This window comes from Megalobrama amblycephala, linkage group LG4, assembly GCF_018812025.1.
Source record: "Megalobrama amblycephala isolate DHTTF-2021 linkage group LG4, ASM1881202v1, whole genome shotgun sequence".
Taxonomy (NCBI): domain Eukaryota; kingdom Metazoa; phylum Chordata; class Actinopteri; order Cypriniformes; family Xenocyprididae; genus Megalobrama; species Megalobrama amblycephala.
In genome coordinates this window covers 32,870,722-32,878,963 of record NC_063047.1, presented here as the reverse complement: position 1 = coordinate 32,878,963, position 8,242 = coordinate 32,870,722, and the positions used below count along the sequence as shown (strand labels likewise).

The 8,242-nt window shown below is 37.2% G+C and overlaps 1 long non-coding RNA gene across 1 annotated transcript; it reads left to right on the top strand.

Moving 5' to 3' along the window:
• Positions 1-4,051: 4,051 nt before the first annotated feature.
• Positions 4,052-7,930, top strand: LOC125266122. The gene is made up of 3 exons (XR_007184443.1): positions 4,052-4,241; positions 6,190-6,301; positions 7,526-7,930. It is a non-coding gene; the product is annotated as an uncharacterized LOC125266122 (long non-coding RNA).
• Positions 7,931-8,242: the final 312 nt, after the last annotated feature.

Genomic DNA, 8,242 nt, shown 5'->3' with positions numbered 1-8,242 from the left:
ACAGGGAAGTGAAATGAAAAAAGAAAGGTCTAGAGAGGGGTTTTTAAAAATGTAATATCGCGTTTTAATATGCTCCCATTCATAGAGATTTTTAGATGGATGCTGAGGCTTTTTAGGTCAGGTAGAATCTGCGATCTCTGACCCAGTTTTTCGCTGGCTTCCATGGCTGCATTTCTCTGCTTGCATTTTCCGCCAACTCGCAACCCGGGGTGGTGAAATACTATTGGGTAAATTGACAACGTGTGTTCTTGCACAAACCGAAACAAAAACAGAAATTCCGACACGGAACGCAAATTTCAAAGTAAAATAACTGGCTGTAGCACTGGTTTTCAGAGAAACGAATATGTGAACTGAGCATGTTTAATAAATATCTGCAAACATATTATGGTATTTTTATGTTTTAGTACAGTCAAAAACTTACATAGAGCACCTTTAACTCTTAAAGTTAAAAATTTAACATTTTTAGAGTAATGTGTCTTGTGCGAGATGCTGCCAAAGATGCAAGACATACAAAACGTGTTAGTATGTTCACATAGAAAAAACAATGGAAAATCAATGCAAAAAATTACTCCAAAGGCTTCCTAACTATCATGGATTCTTTTCGAAAATGACCGATCGTTTCGCTAGATAAGACCCTTATTCCTTGTCTGGTATCGTTTAAAGCCCTTTGAAGCTGCACTGAAACTGTAATTTTGACCTTCAACCGTTTGGTGCCCATTGAAATCCACTATAAGGTGAATAATCCTGAAATGTTTTCCTCAAAAACCTTAATTTCTTTTCAACTGAATAAAAAAAGACATGAACATCTTGGATGACATGGAGGTCAATAAAGAATCAGGAAAATTTTATTTAAAAGTGGACTAATCCTTTAAGATATTTTTGATGAAATCCGATGCTCGGTGAGGCCTCTATTGCCAGCAATTTCATTAAAGCTCCCAAGATCCAGAAAGATACTAAAAACAATTTAAAACCGTTCATGTGATTACAGTGGTTCTACCTTAATATTATAAAGCGACGAGAATACTTTTTGTGCACTAAAAAAAACAAAATAATCACTTTTCAACAATATCTAGTGATGGGTGATTTCAAAACACTGCTTCGAAGTTTTACGAATCTTTTGTTTTGATTCGGATCGCATATCAAACTGCCAAACTGCATTCATTTTTCGTTAGCATTTCTCTCTGCTCGACTCTCAAATCCATATGGTACTTGTTGCAATGCATTCTGGGATTGCAAAAAGAATAGCATTTGGTCAAAATTAGCAGCTTAATGTTGCTATCTACCTTTGTGTCTGTCTATGCTTTCTTAAAATGCTATTAAGGTAGGAAGCTCACTAGGTTTTGAGACAGCTTATACGGTTCAAAGTTTGGTGTCAGTATGATTTAAATTTTTTGAAAAATTAATACTTTTTTTCAGCAAGGATGCATTAAATTGAATAAAAGTGACAGTAAAACATTTATAATGTTACAAAATATTTATGTTTAAATATATGCTGTTCTTCTGAACATTCTATTTATCATAGAATCCTGAAAAAAAAAAAAAATCAAGGTTCGTACTAAAATATTAAGCAGCACAACTGTTTTCAACATTGATAATGATAAGACATGTTTCTTGAGCAGCAAATCAGCATATTAGAATGATTTCTGAAGGATCATGTGACACTGAAGACTGGAGTAATGATACTGAAAATTCAGATTTGTATCACAGAAATAAATTACATTTAAAAATATATTCAAATAGAAAACAGTTATTTAAAATTGTAATACAATTTAAAAAATATTACAGTTTTTACTGTATTTTTACTTAAATAAATGCAGCGTTGGTGAGCGTAAGAGACTTGTTTCAAATAAATTTTAAAAACTTGCTGACCCTAAACATTTTAATAGTATGTTTGGTTGTGTGTGTGTGTGTGTGAGAGAGAGAGAGAGCGTGTGTGTAAGGTCAGCTCCTCTGAGGAGTTCTCTCTCAGCAGGGGTGGTCACGGTATGACCTCTCGCTGTCTTTGCTGACAGGCTCCTCAGCAATGCCGACCTGTCAGTCAAAGCTGCACAACAACAATGGCAGAAATTCCTCTCTGTTTGTTTGCTTAAGGACGGGGCTCTCACAAACCCTGAAACTCTTAACGTTGTCACCCCTAAAACTTTCCTAACTCCGAGCTCTCTCCGCAGCCATTAAGGCGAAAGTCATCCCGTCGCCCACTGAGAGAAAAGGATAGAGCCCCCTTTTTAACCAGCGACACGCTTTCAGCATTTCTTTCTCTTTCGAAATGGAACAAATGTACGTAAATCCACTTTGAAACACACTTAGCAGAACATGTCAACATGTCAAGGTGGGTTGGGGTGGATATTTAGCGTCTTAATCCGCTGCTATTGTGGGTTGACAGTCGGAATCGGCATGTGTGAGCTCGGAGTCTATTGTGGATGCGAGTCAGGCGGCCCTCATCACCCTTCTGCGGGGGGTTTACGCTCATGTTGGTTTTACAGCCCTGCGTTTGTGTCCAAAGCCCTGGGAGGAGAAAAAAATATCTACCTTGTGTAAACATATGCGAAAAGTTTGCCATAGAAAAGGGGGATTATGGGTAAAATGAATAGGGGCCAATTATAGTCCATTTTTTTTCTTATGTGTATCGGATTAAACTGTGCCTTCATGCTATTCTATTTGTTTATCCATTTATTTGATTAAAAATACAGTAAAAACTGTAATATTGTGAAATATTATTATAATTTAAAGTAACTGTTTTAATAAATGTTTCTACCTGATTTGACTTTGTCTTCATTTCAAGAATCGTCCTATGTAAAGTTTGAACCTTACAACCTTTTGGTAACCAGCTACCTCTTTAAAGGGTTAGTTCACCCAAAAGTGAAAATTCTGTCATTTATTACTTACCCTCATGCCGTTCCACACCCGTAAGATCTTCATTAATCTTCAAAACACAAATTAAGATATTTTAGTTGAAATCCGATGGCTCCGTGAAGCCTCCATAGGGAGCAATGACACTTCCTCTCTCAAGATTCATAAAGGTACTAAAAACATATTTAAATCGGTTCATGTGAGTACAGTGGTTCAATATTAATATTATAAAGCGACGAGAATATTTTTGGAGCACCAAAAAAACAAAACAACGACTTATTTAGTGATGGCCGATTTCAAAAAACTGCTTCATGAAGCATCGGAGCACAAATGAATCAGTGTGTCGAATCATGATTCAGATCGCGTGTCAAACTGCCAACGGCTGAAATCACGTGACTTTGGCGCTCTGAACAGCAGATTCGATACACTGATTCATTTGTGCTCTGATGCTTCCTGAAGCAGTGTTTTGAAATCGGCCATCACTAAATAAGTCGTTATTTTGGTTTTTTTTTGGCGCTCCAAAAATATTCTCGTCGCTTTATAATATTAATATTGAACCACTGTACTCACATGAACCGATTTCAATATGTTTTTAGTACCTTTATGGATCTTGAGAGAGGAAGTGTCATTGCTCCCTATGGAGGCCTCACGGAGCCATCGGATTTCAACTAAAATATCTTAATTTGTGTTCCGAAGATTAACGAAGGTTTTAGGGGTGTGGAACGGCATGAGGGTGAGTAATAAATGACATTATTTTCATTTTTGGGTGAACTAACCATTTAAAATCACCATGAAATCAATTGGCAATTCTTATTTTTTATGGAATATTGCAGTATTTATTATAGATTATATATCCGTGCACATCATTATTTTTTTTATTCATGTGTCCTCGTAGCCTTTAATCAAAATAACTTCCCCTCCCTGAGGGTGGGACCACCTGTCGCTCACATGACATCACAGCAGTAGCAAACTACAACCATCCAATTAATTCCCGCCCTATATTTTTTTCTTGTTCGAGAAGCGTTTCACTCAGATATACATCACTATAGGGAAGAAAAGACTACCACAACTTACGTTTCATGCCGACTTTAACCACTATAAGCTGCACTACCAAGGCTCATTCATTTATGTGGTTTGTAGTGCTTTTAAAAATAACATGACACTTTTTTTTTGGAAGATATTTATTTGGATTTATTTGAAATGGTGTCCCAAATTTTAATGGTAATACTTTTTCCTGTTGTTCCTAATAGGTTGTTTCTCTCACGTAGGCCTATATGTCACACTGAGCTTGAAATTCCCATCATCCACAAAGCAACAGAACAGCATTATTTGTCTGCTCCCTCCTTTCTTTGAGAGCAATTCAGGCTTACTACTGAAATCATTTCATCCAGGTATGTATGTAAGGTTGATGTAAGACAGAAAGTCAGAAAAACTAATGAAAACCACATATAGATAAACACTTTTAATAATTTTCCAACTAACAAAAATATGTTCTAAGAACATTTAGCTAATGTTCCCATTAAGTTATCAAAACACTTTCTGAATGTTCAAAATGTCCAGTTTTTTGTAATGTTTTATAAACTTTTTTTTCTTGGTTATACGAACATTGAGAGAACATTACATTGTATCAAATATTATAGGAATGTTACTTTTGAATGTAACATTCACAAGTAGTAACTTTTAAAAATGTTAGACAAATGTTAGAATTAAAACGTTTCCTGAAAAAAAAATTCCATAAACGATGTTTGAATAACATTTTTGTTGACATATGGAAAAATACTAATATTTTTAACTTTAATTATGGGTGTGTCTCGAGTAGCTCCCTGGCTGGTATTTATGAACAACAGCAGAACTGATATTTGACATTATTTTTTAATGTTATTTAAAGTACATATATACATGCAGCATTTCAGCTGTAAATTATAAATGTTAGCTATGTTCATTACCTGTCTAGCAATGTATGTTTATGCTGAAATATAATTAAATAATGGTTTGTATTTATAAAAAATCATCATGTGTGAACTGGCTCACAAGATTTATGTTTCGCGCTTCAGAACTTAAACTTAACATTAATGGAACATAGGCTGCATCCCAAATCACATACTTCCCTACTATATAGTAGGCAAAAACAGTATGTCATAAAAGAAGTATGTCGAAATTCACAGTCCTCATAAAAGTGTAGGCAAAAAGCGAGATTCTGAAGGGTGCGTACGATGGACACTTTACTATCCGATGAGGCCACGGGAGAGGATTTGTGAATGTCAGTGAAGCAGCGCAACAAACAATAAGGGCAACATGGGGAATGTAGTACGTTCAGATTACATTCATGCGACACACTATATAACTATATAGAACGTACGTTTTTTTAGCAGTTGAGAAATAATTACTTACTTTCAAAATACGTACCTACTCTAGAGTATGCGATTTCGGACGCAGCCATAGTGAGCATCAATGCTCCCTGGTTTTCCCGGTGCATTGTGAGACTTTTTAGGGAGTGAACGTTTCAGTGCACTGGAAGGATTTTGCGATCGGCCCTTAAAATGGCGACTTCCTTATCAGTGCCCTGACTACTGAACTAGGGAGCTGATTGAAAGCACCCTATAAATCATTGCTTCCGGTCTACAGTCATACGAGCGTTCGAGAGGGACGTCAAGACACTGATTCATCTACTAGGGTTATAATTGATTACGTCACAATTGTGTAGTGTGGTTTTTCAAATGTCAAACGAGCTGAGCCCATTCAGGAAAATGAATGCATAAACACAGGATCTTTATTATAGTTTCTGATTTGCATAGATGAAACCAAACAAGATGGGAAGTAGTGAATCACCTGTCATCATCTCAGAAATCTTTATTTGTTTTTCAGTAATTAAATAACGACAGCAGTGAGCTAGTCTGCTATTTTATTTTGAATAATTCAATAAAACTATAAATATGCCACTGAGATAATGAGGCATTTCATGTGCTACATCATACCTGAGAGGGTTTGTTCTGTTGTTGTCTGCTTTCGTTCCTGTGGGACGGTATGAGACATGCCTCACGGGCTCCATCACCTGCACAATCTCCAAAACCTCCATCGTGCTGTTTACAGTAAACACTCACAGTTATGCAGAATGCAGTACTTCTACTTCACAGGAAAATCATTTTTTAATTGTTTTATTTGTGTATGTCCAGTACTTATTTAACAGAAAACTTATGGTTAATTTTGTTTTTTAACCAAATCCTACTTTTCCATATGTTGTAGTTCCAATCCCATGCTTGTATCTTTGTCATTAAGGGAATAGTTTGCTCAAAAATCAGAATTTTAACCCATATGACTCTCTCTTTCTTTTGCTTATAGTAATCAGGGAGTGTCAAGTTAAAAAGAAAAAGAAGGAAAAACTCGAAAGTGCCATAAAAGTCTATTGACAGAAAATCTTCAAATGACATTTGACTGACTGCAAGAGTTTCAGGTAAATAATGGTTTAAATTTTGGAACACGTGGAATGTATTAACTACGTTTTTTTTAACCCTTTTTTTGAGCTTGAAATGCTCTGTTTTTATTTTCATTTTATGGAAACAGCAACCAAATTTTTTTGCTAAACACCTCCTTTTGTGTTCCCATATAAAATGGTAGAAATTCAAACGACATGAGGGTGAGTAAATGATAGTGAATTCTCAGTTTTGGGGTGAATTCCACCTTTCAGTTTGAATCTAGATGCAGATTTATCTCTCCACTTCTTCCACAGAGCATGTCTCTTACTCACTCTTCAATCTTCATTCAGGTGATTAAAGGCTCATTGATTCTAGTTCTGTGTTCTTTCACTCAAGTCTTCAGGTCTGCAGTGGTGAGAAATCCCTGCCAAAACATTTCTTCTTCACTCCTACTCTCCGTCCTCTCTCCCTGCCCTGTGGCACTGTGATTATTATCCTCACACTCTCTGTCATAAATCACCTTATCTTTACTGGCTGTGACAGTACTTCCCACTTTTTACTGCCACAACATTAACTCTGGGCTGTATGGCTGAAGGTTGACACACTTTCAGTGAACATGCCACATTCTCTCTCTCTCTCTCTCTCACTGTGGATCAGGGACTTACACTACCAGTCAAAAGTTTCGTGACACCTACTCATTCTTTGTTAGGACTATTTTCCCTGGAATCCCTTTTTGTCAGGAATTTATGTCTGCCTGACAGGTTTTGGCAACTCATCAATCAAAAAATAAATAAATAAATAATGTGAAATTTATATATATATATGCAGTACTGTGCAAAAGTCTTAGGCACGTCAGTATTTTCACCCCTCCAAAACGGTCTTAAGCCAGTTAGTTATTGTTTTTGCTGTAGTGTGCAGTAGGAAATACATTTCCAAACATTCATTTTGCCATTAATTGTAATAATCTTAAAGACACATTTATAGTAAACTTCATTGCATCAGATAACAAAATATCAAACCAAGTTGCATCTGCAAACAAATGCTGCTCCTTTTTTTCAGAACTACTGTATCTTCAGCCATTTTTTTGCTAACGCAATGTTGTTTATTCTTTGTGTGTCCATAGTATGTGTGTTTGACAGCTGTGCAGTATTATGGGAAATTATTCAGGGTGAGGACATCAGCCAGAGCTGTAGGGAGGTTCAAACCGCTGAGATAAGGCCATGAGGCTCTAATGTACAATCCTCTCTCATCCCCTTCACCAGCTCCAGGGAGGATCTTAACCTTGTGCTGAGAGGAGCAGGATATCTGCCTGGCTTGGGCCTCTGCCATGCCCTAACTGGAGGAGTGTTATTAGATTCTGCTTTTCACAGACACCATCAGGTGCCTTTCAGACCCCAGCAGTCCATCTGCACCCACACACAGAGACTATCGCCACAGAGACGTCCAAGACAAACACGCGGCTGGGTGATGCAGAAGTCCAAAACATCTGAACTCAGGTTGTGTCATCCAAAATCGAGCAAACGTGTAAAATAAGCATACCTCTTCTCATTTAATTTAATTTAAGTGTGTGTGTGTGTATACACTGATCATTTATAACATTATGACCACCTTCCTAATATTGTGTTGGCCACCCTTTTGCTGCCAAAACAGCCCTGACCCATCAAGGCATGGACTCCACTAGACCCCTGAAGGTGTGCTGTGGTATCTGACACCAAGATGTTAGCAGCAGATCCTTTAAGTCCTGTAAGTTGCGAGGCGGGGCTTCCATGGACCGCACTTGTTTGTTCAGCACATCCCACAGATGCTCGGTTGGATTGAGATCTGGGGAATTCGGAGGCCAAGTCAACACCTCAAACTTGTTGTTGTGCTCCTCAAACCATTCCTGAATCATTTTTGCTTTGTAACAGGGCGTATTATCCTGCTGAAAGAGGCCACAGCCACCAGGGAATACCGTTTCCATGAAAGGGTGTTCATGGTCT